Here is a 23,407-nt window from a genome sequence, read left to right as displayed (position 1 = left end):
TTATTTGCTAGGTAATCTGATTTGATCTGTTTGCTATCCCTTATAATCACTTAAAATCTCTCCTTTGTAGCTAATAAACTTGGTTTTTCGTTGGCTAAAACCAGTGTGTGGAAATCATAACTTGGGGCGGAAAGTTGTGTTTATTCCTCTCCACATTGAGGGCGGGGGCGAATTTCATGAGCTTACACTGTACAATTCACTGTGCAGCACAAGATAGTATAATTTTAGGGTTACCCTCCAGAGGGGGTGTGCCTGAGAAGCTGGTAAGTGCCCTAGCTGTATAGCCTTCCCATGCAGGGGCTGGTCAGAAAGCCTGTCTGCATGTTACTACAGCTGGGTGTCCCGCTACCTGTGTGTATGCTGATTGAAAGAGCAAACTTGGAGAGCTTAGCAACTTATTACAGCAGCACAGTGTGAGAGGGAGCCCAGGCTGGTGGGTCGGGATACTCAGTGGTACCCCAGTTCCAGGTGGCACCTTGGGGTGAACTCGGCACAGAGGCCATATCCTATAACAAGTTACAACAGTGAATGAATGCTGTGGTGGATATGGAAGGGTTTTTGTTTTTGTTTTCTCTAATAAATGTATATGTCTGTAATGTGATCCCCCTAAAATATAATGATAACTGAACTGAAAAATAACCTCTTTTCCCTAGATCTAAGAAAATTAAGAAGAAAAGAGCATGCAATTGTTTTACACTGCCCTTTTAGTTCCTGTTCAAAGCAATAAGTATATGAAAGAGGCTATTGGTGTGGAGGGCTATGCAGTGTTCCATATTGGTGGGAAAAGATAAAAGGGAAAATCAAGTAAATTAAAAAGTAATAGAAAGAACTTGGTGAAATACACGATAATTCTGAAAGATACCGTTGGCTTCCAGAAGTTTATTTAAGCTTCTTCGATAGTATTATTTTTTTATATGCCTCCTAGACACAACTACAAAAAGCCTCCTCTCCCAAATACGTGCATCTGTTAAAATGTGTATTATACAGAGAGGGCAAATCAAAGTCATTGCAGTACAAACCATTCGAAAAGCAAGTAAATCCTTAGCTCTCTTAACAAGATTCATATAGGACTTGCTTTAAAAAAAAATATGTAATGGCCAATCTTACCTCTAAGGCATTTCCTACCATTATGCCTACAAAAAGCATCCATCTGATAATGACTAGGCAGATAGTGAGTGATATTGCTACTGATCAGCTTCTTACAACTTCAGATTGTGTACACATCTAGTCTATGCAAAAGCATGCTCTTTTTACTCATCCTCTTTCCCATCCCCCATTTATTTGTTTCGCCCATCTATTGTCTTGTCTTTCTGATTGTAGAGACTTAGGAGCAGAGATTATTTCCTACTTTATGCCTGTATAATGCCTTGCACAATGAGGCCCTGATTTAGCTGGTCATGTCTGTAATATAAATAATGAATACTAATAATTGTATAAATTAGTTGATACGAAGGAGAAAAGTCACTGTATATTCTGAAGCATCTGTGTATCTTCAAGATGAATGCCTGACAGGAAATATCTTCTAATTCCCATCAAAATTGCATGGAAACAGAGGCAAGTTGCTGGCATATCAGGAGGAGGGGGAGAGGGAAGCTGCAACCTCAAATTAACCATTTTAAATTCTACTTATTTTTGATTTAACATGACCTTTAAATTTGTTAATAAAACAACAGCTGCTCTGGTTGTGTTGATGTTAGTTTAATATCCCCTATGACAATAAAAAATGGACCCAGGCTCTGGGCTATGTCACTTGCTGGTGAATTAGATAAATCTTAAAGTTTATTTTCTCACTGTATACTTAGCTTTTGCAGTTACCCTTAAGACATTAATCTATTGAAAAAGAGACGATATCATCTTTCAGGAGAAACATGTCATAAATATTTTGATAAAGTATTTGTAATCCTCAAAACCAGATGGCTGTTCCATAAAGATTGTCAGCTGAGAAGGTTTTGCTGACAGAATCATATTAAGTAACTGCAATTTGGGGGTGCAGATTGAACCTCACAATCAGATGCATTTTGCTATTAATCAACCACAGCTGGGTGGTTTTCTAGCAGCTGGAGCATGCTGGTTCTAATTTGATTGTCTTGCACCATTTCTGACTAATAAATCCTGGAAAAGATACAATTTGATGGAGAGAATAAAAAAAATACATAATAGGTGGGAGGTCAGGTGGGGCAGTGGAAGCTAATATAGATACACAAAAAAACATGAGACCATATTCAGAGAGAAAGAGTGATATTGTTTAGGCCAAAACAAAAGTATCTTGCCAATAGCTAAACTTATATAAGGTCATATAAATAGCAAAGAATAACCTTCGGATAAGCAAATTTTAATATCTGAGATTGCACAAACTCTTTGAGCAGTCTCATATATATGTTAAAGAGAAAGGGTGACTTTATTGAGCCTTCTGGCCCACAAGGCTCACTACTGAGTTGCTGTGTGGATTCTTGATGAGGAGGAACAAGGATCTATCTGCAAATGTAGCTATGTAATGGGGTGGAAGTTTGCAAAATCATTTGTGTTAAATGTAGGTTTCTTCACAATATGCTGGACAGTTGTAATTAGCAGAGTGGCTTGGGGGGGCGTTATAAAGGGCAAAGGTTATTTTCATTGGTGCTGAGCCAGACACACCTCAGGACTTTGAGAATTTCTCTCTTGGTGACTCACACAAACTCCATCAAAAATAGTTGGCTTCCCCAGTGCTCTGGCTTGTGTTTTATCCTCCTTCGCAAGCTGATCTTATTGATGCTGCAAACCAAACATCTGAAGAAGCTAAATAACATCTAATATCTCTTTTTATTATAATAAAAGCAAAAATATTAATACTATGTCAGGAAGAAGGAATCAAATCAAAGATATCAAATCCCACTCCAATGTTATTAGAGGGACAAACATGCAGCCCTCCAATCTGCCTGCATAATTCCCACTGCTGTCTGTAGGAGTTACACTCCTGTGTGTTTGAATGCAATTTTTCTCCCAGAGTATTGCCTACCAGCCCAGCAAAATAGGAGACTCACAGCCTCCAATTACATTTTATTGCCACCCAGGCTTTCTGTTTTCTTAAAACCAACTCTGTAAACTTTTGGGCACCCTAAACTTGCATTTAAAAAGTGAAACTGAGGTGATTAGGATCTCATACCTTTGGGCTCCTGTTTTCAAAGTCCAGTTAGATCCTGTAACTCTACCAAACACAAGTACAAATATTCTGGGAGAAATTTAACTATACATATTCATAACCAATTATTTTACCTGTTTCATGTGAGACAGGCTGAGGGGGAATCAATTCTGTGAATATATTAACATTCCTGTGCCTTAGGCAAAGGTTGCAATATTACACAATGGACCTAATCCTGCTCCCATTGAAGTCAATGGGAGTTTAGGCACTGACTTTAATGGTAGCATCATCTAGCACAATGTTTGCTATTAGTGAACTGTTAAAAGAGAAATACAAATACGACATGTTCGTAAAATGTTGCATGCATGCTAAATTTTGAACAAAAATGGAATTGAACTTACAAGTTGTTTTGTATCATTAAAATGTTGTCCAATGTTTTCATTAATTTAGTCAGAAATCAATGTAAACATAGTGAAAAAAGTATCAGAGGGGTAGCCGTGTTAGTCTGGATCTGTAAAAGTGGCAAGAGTCCTGTAGCACCTTATAGACTAATAAATGTATTGGAGCATAAGCTTTCATGGGTGAATACCCACTTCGTCAGATGCATGTAGTAGAAATTTCCAGAGACAAGTATAAATATGCAAGAAAGAATCAGGCTGGGGTAACGAGGTTAGTTCAATCAGGGAGGATGAGGCCCTCTTCTAGCAGTTGAGGTGTGAACACCAAGGGAGGAGAAACTCCATTCCTGGTCTATTCCTGGCAAAGACCCAGCATACAGACAGACACAGACCCTTTGTTTCTCTCCCTCCTCCCAGCTTTTGAAAGTATCTTGTCTCCTCATTGGTCATTTTGGTCAGGTGCCAGTGAGGTTACCTTTAGCTTCTTAACCCTTTACAGGTGAGAGGAGCTTTCCCCTGGCCAGGAGGGATTTCAAAGGGGTTTACCCTTCCCTTTATATTTATGACAGGTCACCTATGCAAATTGGTGAGGATTTTTTTCAAACCTTCCCCAGGAAAGGGGGTGTAAGATTTGGGAGGATTTTGGGGTGAAATACGTTTCTAAACGGACTCATTCCCAGTAACCGGTGTTAGACATTTGGTTGTGGCAGCAAAAGTCCAAGGGCAAAAGGTAAAATAGTTTGTACCTTGGGGAAGTTTTAACCTAAGCTGGTAAAAGTAAGCTTAAGAGGTTTTCATGCAGGTCCCCACATCTGTACCCTAGAGTTCAGAGTGGGGAAGGAACCTGGACAGCATATTTATACCTGCCTCTGGAAATTTCCACTACATGCATCCGATGAAGTGGGTATTCACCCATGAAAGCTTATGCTCCAATACGTCTGTTCATCTCTATAACGTGCCACAGGACTCTTTGACACTGAAAATAAATATTCCAGACACATAAAAAAAGTCCTAGCAGCTGAGGAAAGAAATGGACCCAGTATTCTCTGCATTGTATTATCAATTAGTGGGACAGATACAGAAAGACATATGTCGACCTGAGAAGACAGGTTTTGTGCATCAAACAAGTACTTAGCGTGTCAAGGCCTTGATGCAGTCAGTGTCAAGAAAAGCTATTGTGCTTTTTTTCAGTTTATACTAGGGAGTTGTCAAAACAATTGTGTCCGGTGTTGATGCCAAGCTCGTCTAATTCTGAATGTTTGTTTGGGAGCCCTGCAGGCTTCAGAAGGCTATTCTGTGTGGAGATGAAAGCGGAATAAAGCTTATGGTGCAGGAACTGTATCTTTCACTCTTCTATTAGTTACTTTTTCAGTTACGACCTCACCCTTCCACCCATGTAACACCAGCTTACATTGCTTTATATATGTGTAACTTGTATTACTATTTTGATGACCTCTGAATTTGACCCATGGCCCATCTATCACTAGTAAACTATGCTACACTTCAGGCCCTGCATAAATTAAGATCTTTGTAATCATAAGACCATTTACCTGGTGCAGTTAATTTAACTATTCCAGGAGGACTGTAAATGACCCAGTTGTTAGGGGTAACTGCAGAATACATGGATGTATGTTCACATCAGATTCAACATAGCTCTGAGAAGGCATATTGTACTCTTGCGTTTTATCTCTGTATTTATTTATTTTTAAGAGCCAATAGATTTAGTACGTCTCTTATTTATCAGAGGTCATGGCTAGTATGAGCTTTGCTCTTGTTTACTGTTACTTGCTGCTTCCTTGAGATCTCTAGATTGGGAGAACATTGTCTCTTTGAAAGAAGATGACGAGTGAATAATTCTTCTCTTATGATTTTTAAAGTGATTGATTGTTTTTTTCTCTAATTTCTGACTCACCTTTTTCATGAAAGACACGCCCTAGGGGGAAATCAATAATGTGAACACATTAGCAAAGGTTACAACATTAGACAAGGGACAGATCCTGCTGTCATTGAAGTTAATGGGAGTTTTGGCATTGATTTCAATGGAAACAGCATCCAGCACGATATTTGACATTACTGAAATGTTATAAGAAAAATCACAGATACATCACTGTGGTGAGATCAACATGTTAGTACTATATTCCAGATAGAATTAAGAATGGCTTCTAGTTCTCACCTTCTTCTTTTAATGCTTTATTTTGCAATTTATTAGTAGACAATGATCACCAATAAAAAGATTATTAATTGCTGTTAAACAGCAGTTTTTTAAAGGAAAATAACGCACTCCCAGATGCCCAGAGTGTCAGTCATAGCTTTGCCCTGATTAAAGGCTGTGCAATGTAGTTCTGTCCAGGAGCATCCCAGGAAGAAGAATCTCACTCTGTGGCCATGTCCACATGGGGACATAGAAAAGTTAAGGTAAAGCAACTTAAGGTGTGAAGTCAATGCCTAGATTCAACTTAACTTTCATGAGTGGCCCGCTATAGACAAGCCCTGAGAGTCAAAATCTACTTTCCATTTCACCTCCTGCTTTCTGGGAAAAGTACCCTGATCAAAGCTCTGCACGATCCCACCCTATGCCACCTACTCCTGTCCATTTACACTGGGTGAAGGGATGTAGTAGCTCCATGGCAGCTGCCCTCTACAACACACTGCTACCTGCAATCTGAGTAGCTGACACCAGGGAATAATGGGGCGTTTTACCCCCCTTCACTGCTTTCTGGGGCTCCATAAGCCAACTCCCAATCTGGCCCCAAAACAACAAAGAGACAAACACAACCACTGTCCCTTTTCTAATGTAGATTGGTCCTGAATGACTCTCTCTCTCTCTCTCTCTCACACACACACACACACACACACACACACACACACACACACGCACGCACACACATATATTCTAGGGTCTAGATTTGGTCACTATTGGTCATGCTGAATGTACCTTATTCCTTAAACAGTCTCACTGAGAGCAGTGATAACTTGTGGAGTAAGGAACTTCTCAGTGTAAAAAGGGATGACAGAATGTAGCGCAAAATAAATTAGCAACACTCCAAATATTAGCAATACTTTCTATTGATCATTTTAAACATACTGTCTCCTAAAGACATATTGCAGGTAAAAATAATGAGAACAAGTATATATCATTCACAAATGGCACTTCTCTTACTGCAATTCTAACTTTTGGGAGTTTGTCCTTGCTGATAGCTATGAAGACTTCCTGCCTGTGCCTAGACTGTATTATCTCTGCCAATTCTGTTCAATTAGAGTCTTTGAAAGCCTTGTTCATTGATAAAGTGCCATGCACGTTTTCATCCAAGTAAAGGCCACTGCTCCAAGTAAAAGTCCTAAATCTTTACACATTGCACAGCAATTAGAAAATTGCTTTCTCGTTTCCCAGTTTGTGATACTCAGTTAGCCCCTGGTGTATTGCAATGGAAATTGCAATAGTTTCTGCAATCCACTGTCTTTACTTGCTATCCCACCCTCCTGGCATAGTTACCCATTGTTACCGTAAAGAGTTGGGTGAGGTAATACCTTTTACTGGACCGACTTCTGTTGGTGAGGAAGACAAGCTTTTGAGTTACACAGAGCTCTTCTTCAGCTCTGGGAAAGGAACTCCCAATGCAAGATGGAACTGATTGTTCAGCATAAGTAGTTACAAAATATCGTAAGGGACCATTCAAGATAGGGTGGCCCGTTAACACCTCTGCACTCATAGGACAAAAAGAGGGGGTTAGTGGGTTACAGATTGTTGTAATAAGCCATAAATCCACTCTGTCTGTTCAATCGATGACTTTTAGTGTCTAGCAGAGTAATGAATTTAAGCTCCCAGCCACCTCTTATGATTGCACAGGTTTCCTTCGAGGATGTGGACGGATAGGTCAGATATACAGTGATTGCTTTGTAAACAGTGTTCACCCAGAGGTGATAGGGTATTTGTGTATTTTATTATTTTCCTGTGTGAGTTCATTTGAGAGTGATTGTCTGGTTTCATCCACGTGTTGTTCTTGGGGCATTTAGATGTTACCTTGTCTCTCTAATATCCTGGGACCGACTACAACTGCACTGCATACAATATTCTGATGAAGTGAGCTGTAGCTCACGAAAGCTTATGCTCAAATAAATTGGTTAGTCTCTAAGGTTCCACGAGTCCTCCTTTTCTTTTTGTGAATACAGACTAACACGGCAGCTACTCTGAAACCTGCATACGATATAGTTGCCATAGATAGTTATATGGAATTAACTTTGTCTGTAATTAGCATTTAGTTCACTAGAAATTATTTTTTGTTTGTCACCCATGGTATATATCAGTGCCAGTTAGATTACTAGCTATTTCTAATTCAACTGGTGATATGCCTTTCATAATTCAAATTCCCGCAATGTTAAATTGTGTCACATAGGACAGCATTACAAAGCTGCCCAAAGGAGAGGGGGCTGAGGATAAAAAGAAATACTCGAGTAATTTCTCAGTTGAAACTGACTCCCTGCTGGCTTCTTTCTCCCAGTTTATAGAGGAGGCAGATAGGCAAGTCATTTGTACTTTGTCACACAACATGAAACTTAACTCCTGTGTCAGATGAGAGCATCAGCATTTGTAAGCATGCTCGGTTTAACTGTACTTAATTTCAGGCCTTGATTGAGAAAGTACATTGTATTCTATCAACAGGCAGCACCTTCACTTTTGCAGGATGACTCTCTGTACAGAAACAGGATAACGGAAAGTGCCACTTATTTTTAACCCTAGTACTGATCACCAACAGTCTGCCTCCCTTACTCACAACAAATAATATTATTCAACTAGACTGTGATTTGGATTGCACACTCTTAACCTCTTACTCAGTCTACCCAGACCTTGAGTATGGCCATGCAGATGTCAGAGGGTCTATACGAGTGATCCCCAAAGTTTTTTACCTCTCGTCTCGTCTTACTCCTGTCCATGCCTCCCTCCCCCCAGTCAAGGTTGGGAGCTGCAGCCAGGAGCAAGGCCATAGTCAGGGCCAGGGGCTGGGGCCTCAGCTCGGGGCAAGTCTGGGGACAGGAGCAGGGCTAGGGCCAAGAGCGGAGTCGTGGCCGGTGGCTAAGACTAGGGTCAAGGCTGAGGCTGCAGATAGGGCCAGGAACAGAGCCGCAGCTGGGCCGCGGTCGGGGCCTGAGGCTGGGGCCAGGGCTGGGGACGCAGCCAGGTGTGGAGCTGTAGCTGTGCTGGCAGCCAGGGCTGTGGCAGGGTGCAGGGCCAGGCCAGAAGCCAGAGGTCGAGGCCAGGGCCAGGGCTGGAAGTGGAGCCATGGCCAGGAGCTAGGGTTGTGGCTGGAGGTGGGTGGGAGCCAGGGCAGACCTGGAGGCAGAGTGGGGCTGGGTGACGCTCCTTCCCTGTCCCCTGTGGGGGCTGGCCTGGGCCCTGCTGCACCCCCTCTGAAAGTTTCTCCATGCCCCCCCCAAGGGGACACATCCCACAATTTGGCAGCCACTGGTTTATACATATTATTACTCTATAACTGGAGCAAATGACAGGGAGAAGCCCTGGATCCCACCAGCGTATCCATAAATAATTATTTACTACTGGTCTATGCTAACAATAAAGTATTAATGCTCAGGAGCAAGAGGGAAATTGTAGACCCTTGAGGCACAGTTCTTCCCTTGGCATTCTCCTGGTGGTGAAAGTGCCCTTGCTATGTCCTTCTGTTAAATCTAGACCACTGAGGCCAATGGAACCACTCAACATGGAGCAAGGTGCCATTCAACATGAGTAAAGATGGTAAATTCAGGCCTTGAACAATCACAGACCAAAATGAGAATTTAATCAGGCACATTACCACATCCTGAACTACCACAAAGTCATAGAAAGTACAGATGGAAAATGCCTACTGTACTAGATCGTCCAATGTATGCCACTGCCAGTGCAGGATTGTTCCCTTTAGCACATTTTCCAGTGACTGCTCAGTCTAGTTTGCACCATCCCAAGCCATAGCACTTCAACCACTTTTCCTGACAGATTGTTTGGTTGCCTAACAGATCTTACTGTCAGGGAGTTTATCCTGATATTCAGCCTAAATGTTCCATTTCTTAAATTAATCCCATTACTTCTACTTATAACTCATGTCACTCTAAATATTTCTTACCCCTCCTTATTATTAGTGCCCTTCAAAACTTCATAAACTGTTACACTGCCCTCTTTTAGTTGTCACTTAGTTAAATTACACATATTTATCTTTGCTAATCTTTTCTAATAAATCACACTCTCCAGCTCCTAGATTGCTTTTATGGAAAACTAAAATCAAATGCAGAATACCATGCACGGGTCTTACATGTATTCCAGAGCTCTAATAACTTAAATATGCTCTGCTTATTTTGACTGAGAATAAATATGCAAACATTTCAATGGGGACGGCAATGAATTGGCCAGAGTGCTATAAGGTATTATAAATAGGAATAATGGCATTAAAATTAAGCAATAAAATTAAGGAAATTTCAGGCTGAATATCAAGATAAAATGTATTAGTGACAAGATCTATTCTATACCATGGAACAGTGTTCGAACGAAAGATGATGGAAACCCTATTACATGAATAATTTAATATTTAAGCACATAAGCATTAAAGAATATACTGTATACAGTCATTCTGCATTGATTGGGGGGATAGATATATTGACTTGGCTCATTTAGGTTTTTCATTTCTAGAATTGTATGCCTGTACATCTGTACAATTGCAATCTGTACAATTGCAGTACAAGACTCCTTAATCTACATATCATACCAGAAGTATACCTGGTTTAAATGAAAATGATTTAGCAATATGTTTCTTAAGCAAAGAGGCAATTTTTTTGTCTTTATTCTTAAATGATTGGCCATGCAGAACTAGAATTTGGGGATAATAAAACTAAATTAATAATGAAAGAAATCAGATCTTGAATTATAAGTAAATCCTATGAAACAAAAGTGTATTTAGGCTGGATTTAAGGAGGGATATAATACTACAATAAACTCATAAATCACTTGGGGAAGGAAGGTATGTATCAGAAGAAGTAAAAGCCAGTTCGTGATCACTGGCTGCGTACACTGTATGAGGTGGTGGATTTTCACATATTTTATTGCCTTTCCACCAATCAGATTTCTTTATATTTTCCCAGCTTTTCTTCCAGAATTGTCAGCAGCCGAATTATAACATTACTGTTTACAGAGACTTCCTACTACTAACACAAGAGTACAAGGTTTTAGTTAGCCAGCTTGCACCTGGAACAGAAGTTTGTGGTAAATATTTTCACTCTGTGTTCCCTGAGCGGATAAGAGAGGCTGCTCTTCAGACAAGTAACAATCCATTTAGCCCTTGCTTTTTTGCTTTGTCAAAAGATGACCCGGGTGCCTTCTTTAAGGAAAAAAATCACTGAGAAATAAAGACATCAAATATGAGAATAACACGATAGTCAGGCAACCTCTGGTATCATTGATTTTTCATTTTCGTATGTGGGAAGGAAAATCCCATCCCCTGAGACTTCAAACTGGACTGGACAAAACCCTAGAAAATATATTGTATATGAAACAATCCTGCAATTAGCGAGGAAACAGAGTCAATGAACAATCAGATCTTTTTCATCTCTCTGTATTTGTTTGTGAGAGTTTGCTTTGAAAAGAGGAGACACTTAAACATTTTTTCTCTGTACCTACAACAATAAAAATGTAAAAGACTGATTTGAGCTGTGTGTACTTTCCTAGAGATATTAAATTACAAATTCAGCCCCAAAATTCAGGTTAGCTTTTCTGTAAGGTTTACAGAAATTCATGCAAGTTTTGAAGAACCTGGTTTGAGTTTTAAAAGAAACCAGGGCTTCATTTTGAGTGTAACTGGGGCTGTGCTTCAAGCATTCATTAGTTCCATGTAATTTCAACCTGAAAACATGTAGTTTTGGTTGTTTCACTTCAAGTTGTTGGAGCCATTAAGCTTAAAGTCAAAAGGGGGTTGAGCCTTATGGAATCTAAATTCAAACTACTGTGAACACAAATCAACAAGTTTCATGTAGTTTCGATGTTGATTTTTTGCTTCAGTTATATAATTTGAAAAGGTATTTCTTGGGATGCCTGATTTTGCAGAAGTCTGTGGGGAGTAATGTGGTCTTGCTCTTTGCTGGATTGTTGGAGATAGAAGTTGGAGCTGCTGGAGCTGAGTGGAGATATTCCAAATCATTCTGCCTATGCAGAATAGACCCAGGCACAAGGTCTCAGGAAGCACCGGAGCAATGTTTTAAAAGAGAATACCTCATATTTGCTGTTTGCAAAGGAGCTCAGTGTGCTTCCTCCAGCACCTGCAGACATATGTTAGTGCCACAGCCTTGCAGGGCTCTTCCCTTGGGTCTCCAAAACATTATCAAGTATGCTCAGTCCCACCAACCAAGGAAGTGCTGGACCTTACCTGAGTCATAAGTGAGTGAAAAATTGGGAGGTTCCTGCTCCCTGATCCTGCTCTCTTCTTTAATGCACCTGCATAAGGGTACCCAAGGTTTTTTCCTAAATGTTTTCTGTGGAGTCATTAACATTTGAATTATAGTGAGTTGGGGGTGGAGGGGAGAGAGGGCGTGCAGGGGAGTGATGTACAACAGTGGTTCTCAAACTAGGGCCGCCGCTTGTTCAGGGAAAGCCCTGGCGGGCTGGGCCAGTTTGTTTACCTGCCACGTCTGCAGGTTCGGCCAATCATGGCTCCCACTGGCCATGGTTCGCTGCTCCAGGCCAATGGGGGCTATGGGAAGTGACGCGGGCTGAGGGATTTGCTGGCTGCCCTGCCTGCAGCCCCCATTGGCCTAGAGCGGCGAACCGCGGCCCGTGGGAGCCGCAATCGGCTGAACCTGCGGATGCGGCAGGTAAACAAACCAACCTGGCCCGCCAGGGGCTGTCCCTGAACAAGCAGCGACCCTAGTTTGAGAACTAGTGATCTACAGTATTTCAGTATTTGTAACTTTTTGGGAGGGTTGTTTGTTTCTTTGTTTTTCGTCTAGAGGAAATCAGTGCAAGACCTCAATTCGTATTCATGGTTTTTCTATCTCAATTTTAAGCCAGAGTGGGCAGTCTACACCTGATGCAGAAGCTGAAGTTTACATGTCATATGGAAGCAGACTGGCACATGGGTGAGATCTATAGTGAAGCATAGTCATCCAGGATTAGGAGAGAAGATCATATGGTCACAGCTGAAATGTTAATGGGATCTTAATCAATTGAAGATCTTTTCTACCATAAAGTATGCATGTTATTACCACTTCCTTTAACAGGATTCAGTGTTAACACATCAACGGGAAAACAGACCCCGAGAGAATTAGCAGACATTATCTTGTATTAGTCTCAAATGAATAGTGACAGATAAGAGCTGCCGTATGGGCTTTCTTTCAACAGTTTGCAAACACTGTGGAAGAGAAACACAAATCATATAGAAACAACCATTTCCATTAAAATACATAACCAAATGGTGGCTGCACATTTTATGTGTGTGAGTGCAGTCTGATCTATTGTTTAGTATGGTTAGTCTTTTCTGTTGACTCACTGTGTGACCTTGAGCACTTAAAATGTGATTCTACTCTTCAAAGTGTCTCTGTAAAAATGGTCTTGTCTCCTCATGACTTACAGATTAAATGTGCTCAGTCTACAAGTGAAAAGATATTTTTTAACTGCCAGCCCTGCAAATCCAGCCTTCTGAAAGCCAAGCTGGGTTCTGTTTTTCATATACATTAGAGTAACAGTTACCATCTTGACCACCACATAATGGATTGAACCGGGGACCTCCAGAGCTAAAACACATGAATTTCTACAGCTGGGGTTGCAATAGACTTGCATCCTATACAGACTGGAGACAAAGGGGAACCGGTAGCATATACTCATCACTGGGTTACAGTGACACCAGTAAAAAGTGCTGCAGAGTAAACTAGGTCTTCAGAGTATCTACAAACATCTTTACAGCAAGACCCAGCTGAAAAGAAGTGCAAACGTGTAGAGATATCAATTTATCTGGTAGGAGGTTCTGCAAATCCACAGTCTGGGGCAACAGCTGTAGAGTGGTCAGATCTTCTTTGATTACATGAAGTAACATTTGATTACATGAAGTAAGAAAGTGCCACAGTGACTTCAGTGACGGGGACTTAGGCCCCTAAGTCACACTGGAGCTTTTGAAAATGTATCTATTGTTTTAAATTCTCACCTCTGCATCAGCAACAAGCTACTTCTTTTCCCATCTGTCAGCTTTCACTCTACAGCTTCCTTCTGCATCCACCTCCCAGGCTACTGCCTATGCCTTGCTGCTCCTGCTCTCACACAGCCTGTCTCTCTCTCTCTCTTCTGAACTTGGTCACCTCTGACTTCATGATGTTCATTTTCTGGTTTGCTCGGTGTTATGGAGACCTCTAGTGGGTTGAATGTTAACACAATGTCAGCTGAGGCAAGGTGAAGAGAAGGGACCTGGGAATGAGTCAGCAAGTAAAGACTTCTGCTTATATTACACATTAGTAAGATTATGGTAAAATCTGTAGGCCCCAAACCTCTATGACATTTGTTGAATGAAGTTCAAATTATCTGAGTTCATCTGTTCTTACTATTTGATAGCCTTCCTGGTGGCCTGTGAGAAAGGAATTAACAGATCTCTGTGCAGATTATGGCAGGCAAGTGTCCACATCACATAAACTATTATGATGGTCGCCTCTGCTCATAGTCTCAGGAGGGAAACCAAGGAGTGAATGGATACAATGGGTTCTGCTTAGCTCTGTTAACATTCCTTTTGTGTTTTTTTCTGTGAATGATAGCTAGAGTCTGACTGGTATGAATGTTCACAGAACGTGCATTTCAAAGTCACATACATGAGTATTCACAGCAACTGACTCTGACATTTGCAAGCATTCATGCCAGAAGCACTTGCATGCTCATCCAGTTGAGGAACATAAACCATACCATGTGATTTAGCTGGACAATTCACAATTTAAACATTCCCCAAACATTTGCTGAATAATTATGGATAACAAATAAATTAGTGGAAATCACACTTTGTTCATCAATACTTCAACAGGAAAAAAGAAAATTAAATGTGTCCAGTGCATTACTAAAATTAAATTTGTCCAGTGCAATAGTGTTACAAACTATTTGTTTAGCTCTCTATATGACCAAGATTTTTCTGCTTCATTCTTCTTCATATGTTTCTCTTCTTTCAGTGCAGGAAACCAGGAGATTTTATAGGGATGGTTGATGCCCTGGATGTACTTGTCTGCCACCAGTTCAGGCACAACGAGGAAGGATTTTTGGCTGGGACTCCCTCTGCTCCCCCCCCTTTTATTTTTTTACTAGCAGCTTTAACCTAGAAAGACAAAGTTACTAAAACAGAGGATGACTGAATATTACTTTTGCATTGATGGCAGAGTGTTTAGTTATATTCAGACATTTAATTATTTTAGTCAGTGCCCCTTTAATATGTCAACTGTACTTCTGTCTATAAACTGTACGTCTAAGGCTAGCGTTCTTTCTTTTAATTGTAACATGGAATTTTACTTTGAGCTCAAAGTGGGGGAAATGTCATAGCTAATCTTTTTCACACCTTTTCTTCTGCTAGATGAAAAAACAAGAAACCCAGTAGGATCTTCCTAGTCCCTTCTGTGAATAGGAAGAGCAAACTATCTTTGGCAATTAACAGGTACATATTAAGCAAAAAGCACCATAATGCTGGAGAGAAATGTTCATACAGCCCTGTGTGCTTTGTAGAAGCTGCAGTTTAAATGTTAATTATACAGATATAGAGCTGAGTTCATGAAATAGTCACATTGAACCTCAAATCCAATCTTAATCTTGGGTTGCAAGGTCAATGGTTTTATGAGCCTCAGCCCATGCTCGTAAAAATCTGACAAACGTAAACTGAGGTCATTCATAAAGAGCCCCTTTCCTTCCTCCCTGGTTGGCTTCCCTCAGTTTTAGCCAGTTGAACCCATCCTTTCCCCTCTCAGCAAGACAGATGATCTCCCAATAATCTGTCACACGGAAGAGGTTCTTGCTTTTTATATTCAAGTGGCCACCAGTGAAAATAGGAGATTGATGCTACTGGAGGTTTTCCATGAAGATTTGAATTCATCCCTTTCCATTTGAATGCTCAGCCAACTTTTTTATCCCATCTGAAACATCTTCCACATAAAAAGATGGAACTGTATCTTTACATTGGCAAAAGAATGTGTGAAGTGAGAGGAAGCCAGACAAAACACTGCAGCTTATATTTGGCCACAGAGAGAGCCGGGGGAGGGGGTGATAAACACACTATTTTTCTTGGTACATGTTGGAACCTATTAAAACAATGACTTGCTCTTAGAGGAATGGTATTGTTGTATTTAGTCCCGAAATGTAGATTTTTATGCCGGGGGGGGGGGAGGGGAAGGGGGAGGACGACCAAAAACAAACAAACAAAGGAAAGCTTTACTACACCTAAGATCCAAACCAAGAAAAATATATCTATTTTAATTTATAAAAGAAATCAACCTCTGTCTACTTTTTTTGGAAATCAGTAGCGATAGTGCAAATTCAGTTACATTTTAAGTCTTCATTTTTTTAAAAATAAGGTAGTAATAATAATACCAAAAAAGAAATGTGTGTGAACTCCTGGCCCTAATAAAGTTAATGGGAATTTTGACATTGACTTCAATGAGGCCAGGATTTCATCTGGTGTCATTTAAAGATATGTAAGTTGTCGGGATCCCTTTAAAAAAAATTTAAAAATGCCTCTTGTTGCTTTTCCTCTATATGTCCCTTGCTTCAGTTACTAGCCCAAATCAATTTAAAAGGAACTCTTTACGGGTTGCACACAAGAACCTTTGCACCAGGCTGAGTATTTAAAAACATGAGGCTTGTCAGATAGAGGTTTTTACAGGGTCTGTGCTGCACACAATCCTCTAGTTTCATAACTTTATTTCCCTGAAACTCCCAGGTGGGCAGGCTTCATGCTGTGGTTTCCATGAAAATTATGGAAAATTCACACTCTCTGCGTGACCCTCGGGAATTGTGATTTTTTTGGTGCAGGCTCATATCCACTGCAAAGAAAAACCTACATTGACTCTAGTGATAAATCACCATATTACAACTATCAGGGCATTTAATTTACAACTCAAATCAATCGGGACTTGCTGATGCCAGACAGTAATATACTGTCAGTTTAAAAAACTGGATATTGCAGCTCAGTGTGGGAAGGGCTGTCAGTCAGCAGAGTGACAAAGTGACAATTTATGGTTTATAAAAATCCAGCAGACAAATTGCAAGAAAAATGCACTTTTACTTCAGCAGCATACTGTGTGGGATATGCCTGTAGTGAAAGGACCTAAATGGGTGGGAGAAAATTACACCTATCAAATTGCAAGACCCTATTTTCTCTCCCTTTTATATATATATATTTTATTTAAAAGGTCTGTTTAAAGCCCCTGAGGTTAAAGAGAAGTTAGTAAAACAAAATGTTTCTGCAGGCCCAGCCCTTTGCGCATCGATAATGTAGGTATGTAGACATAGATAAAGACATTAATGGCCAGATACTCTTTTGATATAAATCAGTGTAGCTACACTGAAGTCAATAATTGAGCTTTATAGAAAGCTGCAAGATGGGGTAGGGAGGTTGATAGATGGATTTCACACCTCAGCCTGCATCATACTTCTACTGCTTTGAATAGCCATGGAGATGGAACAGACATTCTTTTCCTGGTCTTTGGGACAAGAGGAGGGGCATGAAGCAAGCAGGAGGGACAGATATGCACCTGATGACCATGCTCCAATCTTTAAAATGTCAGCCAGCTGCAAAGAGGGACAATCCCTCTGCATTGCACTCTGCCCATCTCCTGAGCCATGGCAGCACAGATTGCTGATAGCCAGCCTGCTGGCTGGCCAGTCTACTGTTGCACTTTGTGACCCCTGTAAGAGTTTTAACAGAGTGCAAAGCAGGGGCTAATGCTGCTTTATGAAACTATACAAAGAAGACCATCCTGTAGAGATGGCTTCCTCCTTCACTTTCCTTCACTGCACATTATTCCAAGATTTCATTCCCTTGCGCAGAGCAGTGGAAGAAGAGTAGGGAATTAAAACAATAGTAATAAATAATTTACCAGTTCGTGATATTTTTTAGTCCTTGTAGAAATGTAGAAATAGCTTGTTTTAAAAGAATGAAATTGGCAGATGATTGCTCCATATCAGACCTGGTCAATACTGGGAAAGGTATTTGCAAATTCTGCTTCACAATATTGTCCAATTACTTTGTAATTTAAAAAAAAAATGAACAAGATATTGAACTTTAAAAAGCGGCAACTGCACATATGTACAAAGAGTTATGTTTACTGTACTACTTGGAATGTGCATAATATATATCCTAAATACACTTTCAGTCATACAGTGCCCTTTTAGTATTGTTCTGCTCTATTGCATACTGTAATTCACATGCATTTTCCTTTTAGAGTGAATTTTAGTGCCTGTGAAAGCTACTCAAAAGTGAAGTCCTTTATAGTAATTGCAGAACAAAGCATGTCAAGCAATGAGAATACATGCTTCCTTTCAGTGTATCTCATCCCTGACCTCTAGAGGCTCCATCTCTGTGTCTGAGTGAGAGAGATGTTCTCTTTTTATACCCATTCAGGACATGTCCACTCTGAGAAGACAGCCAAGGTTACTGACTGTGATAATGCTGTGTTTTTGTTGTCGTTTTTTTTTGTTTTTGTGATGTGAATACACATCTACAAAGACTGGGTCTATATAAGTCACCTATCAGCTGTCAGAAGTACTATTAGAATGATACTTTAGTTTAGACCCTTTAATCCAAGAAGGAATACTATTATTTCTGACTATGGAATGTCAAACTAAATAGTTAAATTCATGGCCAGACCTTATGTAATATTTTCCACCTTTAGATTTCAAAGCCATTAATAAAGCCGTTATCCCCATTTCATAGATAGGTAAACTGAGACACATGGAAATAATGTTCCTTTTACAAGATCTCACAGTGAGTCAGTGGCAGAACAAAATACAGAATCCATGTCACCAGTACCTCCCAAGCCATTGCTCTGTTCACTGTCTCATGCTGTCTCCCCTATGAAAATGTTCTAACCATCTCTCCTACTAGCTGGCTGATGAATTCTCACTCTGGGCTGATGATTTAGGCCCATGGATTTAATCTGTGACCTCAAGTGGAGCTTGCCCATCAATATCTGCCTAAACAGATCTCTACCTCGTAAAGCTTCTCTGATTGATTAATATGCAGTTTATAACCTCTTTAAAATTTAAAATAAAATAAGGGATTTTAAATTTAGTCACTGGCATAGAAGAAATGATAAAGTTGTGATACAAGATCTCCAAAAGTCTGGAAATTCAAAGTAAAAGCTGCTGACTGTTGGTGCTCACTGTGCAACAGAGTTAAGGGGTTAATTTTTTTGTGTGTGGTCTACATGGGAGGTGGCTTCTACTGAAGTCAATGGTAGCTGAGAGAGAGCTGCTAAAAGTAGAATCAGCTCCTTGGCTTTGATGGATAGAAGAAATTAAAGATTTCAGGAGAAAATTTGCAATGAGATATTGGTCCAAAAATAATCCAATGTTTCTTGCTATAGATTTTCTCTTAAAGACTTTGGAAATGTTTTATTGAAAGATAATGAAAGAGACAGTTTCTTTCTACCTTGTGCCCTAGCTTTTCAGGGGTACTTGAAATCCAGATCACATTTCCTTCTCTTCTTCTACCAGATCTAATGGAATTTAGTCAGCTCATTTGGACTTAGGGTCCTACAGATTGCAGCTTCATATCAATACTGGTCCTTTCTATTGTGAAATTACTTTTTCCACCTCATTTCATGATAGAAACTTGACAACCATTTTTTCCCTTAATTTTTAACTTCATTTCTTGTATTTCTTTTGTGTGTGGGGGGAGGGGGGTGTTTGAAAAACAGATTTTTTTTTAAAATTCCTTACTCTGCAATTCTACCATCAAAGTCTCGGGGTTTGCAGATTTTACTCAGGAAACACATTGGTCAGAGTTCCACTATTTTCATTCATGCTTAAATTAGGGTGACTGTATTTCCCCAAGGGAAAACGGGATACTGCATGGGGCTAGCCCTAGCCCTCCCACTATGCAGAGCTCGCCCGAGTCATTGGCCCGAGGGCCCACTTGCGCCACCCTCCCCACCCCACATGGGGCTGGTATCACTGCTTGCCCAAGCTCTACCTGGCTCCCCAATGCGAGGCTGAGGCTGGTGTCGCTGCTCACCCACGCCCTGCCTCCCACATCTTCACAGGGCTGGAACCACTGTTCACATTCCTCCACTCCCCACTTTTTTGGTCATTTGTCCTTGCTTGTTCTTTGATCAGTTGGCAAGAGCAAATGGGACAAATGCCCACTTTTGTCAAAAAAGTCAGGACAGTGCTTAAAAAAGGGACAGTCCCAGCTGAAACAGGACATATGGTCACCGGTCACTCGATTACAGACCTAAAAGTCGCAATTCTTCAACAAAAAAACTTCAAAAACAGACTCCAATGAGAGACTGCTGAGCTGGAATTAATTTGTAAACTGGACACCATTAAATTAGGCTTGAATAAAGACTGGGAGTGGATTGGTCATTACACAAAGTAAAACTATTTCCCCATGTTTATTTTTCCCCCATACTGTTCCTCACACATTCTTGTCAACTGCTGGAAATGGCCCACCTTGATTATCACTACAAAAGGTTGTTTTTTTTCTCCTGCTGGTAATAGCTCACCTTACCTGATCACTCTCATTACAGTGTGTATGGTAACATCCATTGTTTCATGTTCTTTGTGTATATAAAATCGCCCCACTGTATTTTCCACTGAATGCATCCGATGAAGTGAGCTGTAGCTCATGAAAGCTTATTCTCAGATAAATTTGTTAGTCTCTAAGGTGCCACAAGTCTGCCTTTTCTTTTTGCAGATACAGACTAACACGGCTGCTACTCTGAAACGCAGCTTAAATAGTTTTCAAATTCAGTGTCTATTATTGCTTTCCATTTTGGACCATGCTTTGTATTGCATTAATGATTTGCAACAAAATTTGGTTGCAGTTTTCTCAGGACCGGCTCTAGGCTCCAGCAAAGCAAGCACATGCTTGAGGCAGCACAATTCCAGGGGCGACATTCCGGCCACCCTTTTATTTTTGCTTGGGCAGTTGCACGCTCGGAGCTTGGGGCGGCAAATTTTTTGCTTGGGACAGCAAAAAACCTAGAGCTGGCCCTGAGTTTTCTGAAACGCATACACCTCCAACCCAAATTTGGGGAGGAGCATGGATCTGGGATTTTAGTTCTCATATTTATAATTATTACAAAATACACCATGACAGTTTTACAGAATAATGAACAGAGCTTGTGTCAAGCTAGACTGGGAGATAGAAGATGCACATTTTGTCCCTTGTTCTGCAGCAAGTCTCACCTGAGACACAGGAGACCCCAGTTCATTTCCCCTCTCTGCCTAATAAGGAGAAGGAACCTGAATACAGGTTTCCTACTTTTCAGGCATATGCCCTAACAACTAGGCAAGAGGATATTCTGATGGGGAGAGCTCTCAATCTCTCCTAATAAGTTGCTCCACTGTGTATTAAATATGCTTTGGGCCAAAGGGAGAGAGTGAGTATGACTCTATAGGCCAGTAGTTAAGGAACTCACTGGAGAAGTGGGAGCTTAAATCCCTTCTCATCAGGCAGAAGGAGGAATTGAACTGGGTCTCTCATCTCCTGGGTGAGTACCCTAACCACTGGGCGAAAGATTTATAGAGCTGTTACCTCTACCTCTCCACAGTGAGCCAATTTGTATGGAGTTAGGCATGTGTACCTGCCATTCCAGCTAATGACTCCAGGAGAGTCCCTGGACTCCCAAGCGAGTCCCAAACAAAGACAGGCACCTCCCTCCAACCCAAACAGGCACCTAGCTCCCTGAGAGGGGTAAGGCTTAGCACACACCCCTCACATTGGCACTTCCTATTGACCAGTTGAGATGGCTCCCTATCTAGTGTGCTGGCTTTTGTGGATCCCATACTCCCCATCTATTATATAAGGAGTCTACAGATTTGGATTTCAGATTTTCAGACTGCATAAAAGTTAGGCAGGTTACTGCAGTAACAATGGGATGGGGAGTACAAACACTTTGGGACTTAACAGGAGAACCCTTTTAGGAGGGAGATACACCGGCTCCTCTTTGTATGCTACAGAGATATGCTTCCACCACCACCATGGCACAGGATATCTATGGGCTGGTAGTGGGGTTACAAAAATATGTGGTTCCAAATCCTTATTGTCCTAGCCAGGATTTACAAATGCCTTCCAAATATGTGCCAGATCTTTACAAAAGCAGCTGAGCCTCTTTAACAATCATTCAAGCAAGGCAAGTAGTCTCCACTTGTAGTAATGAGCTCATTAAGGGGTTTTATAAAGGGAGCCTGAGCAAGGATGAGAATCTTCTTTAGGAAGGAATGAGGGGATGTGGTTCAGGCTATTCTGTAGGAAAATTGCAAAGGTTTAGTTTTGTATGATAAGCTGCTATTTAGGCCCCATTTTAGCTCTTCTATAAGAGATCCACTAGACTGGTGCCTATGCACCGTGCTAATGTAATTTGGAATTTTCTGAATACTGCAAATAAAACCTAAGCCATACGAGAGTGGGTTTATAAGTTGCTCGCTCCCAGACCTTGTGAGGAGTAGGCCCGCTGTGCTGCATTGATTCTGCAGTCTCTTTTCTTGCTGAAATGTGATGGCTTCTTCTGAATATTTTACTTTTACTGACGGCTAGTAAATTAGAATCCTTGCCTCAGTTCCATCCTCCTCCCCACCCTGCCCCCACTAAAACAGGGATATAAGAAACCTGAGGGTATCGGTAATTCTGTAGAGGAGGGTGTTGTGTTTATAACCCCAACAAAGTCCAGCTCCTAATGTAAACCTTCTAGCTGGTGGTGTTTGGTTATTGCAGGCTTTGACTCACATCTGGGAGGGTTGTGTGTACTCTACTGTGCTGCTGGGACTGCTGAAATACCACAGGCTGACACATTGGTGCAAGCTCCTGAGAGCGATAAAGAAAAATAGTCTGTGGCCAAAAAAAAAGGGGTGGAGGGAAGGGGCCATTCCTTTGTCCACTGAAGTAGAAGAAAGGCAAAAGTCCAACCGATAAGCTTTTGCTATGTTTTTAATGGGGTATGGAAGCCATAATTCTGTCACAGTTGCATAGCAACCACCCTCTAAATGCACTAGGTTAGTAATAATTACAGTGTTTTGCTGTAATTTGCTGATATGCAAGATATCAGGGAAAAAATGGATTTATTCTCCAAAATTACAGCTCTTTGATGGACCAAAAAATGGCTATTGGTGTGAGGATAGAACCAGTATTTCCCATCCTGTATCAAATCACTGATAAAGTCTGGGCAATGACCTTGTGCTTCCAGCAGACCAAACTATTGGGCACCTAGCCTCCTCTGTTGCACAGGTCTGTGCATGGAGTGGCAGATGTAGGTGCTTCTACAATACAAATAATATTTTTGATCCCCAGGGAGATTAGCTTAATCCTTGAAGACTGAGAAAGTTTATGTTCTTGTTTTATCCCACAAATACAGAATCACTAGCCATCTGGATATATAAAAAGTCTTGTTACTAGTATTTATGAATAGTAATGGCTTTTTAAAAAAACACAATAAATGCACACTTGCCACAATCACCTTCTGCATTGTAAAGTAAGGTTGAGAATAAAAGGAGGCCAGAGAGAATAGAGAGAGACAGAATATTTTTGCTACGTGGATACATCTGTATTAAACTTTTTACCTCAAACAAGGTAGCCCATCTTGGGAGGGGGAAACATCTGCTAAAAGTTGTTGTTCACCTTCCTTTCACCTTCCAATATTCCAATCCACAGCATCCTAACACATCCCCAGAATAATCTAACCTGCTTAA

The sequence above is a fragment of the Eretmochelys imbricata genome, chromosome 6, assembly GCF_965152235.1.
Source record: "Eretmochelys imbricata isolate rEreImb1 chromosome 6, rEreImb1.hap1, whole genome shotgun sequence".
Lineage (NCBI taxonomy): Eukaryota > Metazoa > Chordata > Testudines > Cheloniidae > Eretmochelys > Eretmochelys imbricata.
This window is presented reverse-complemented; position numbering follows the sequence as displayed.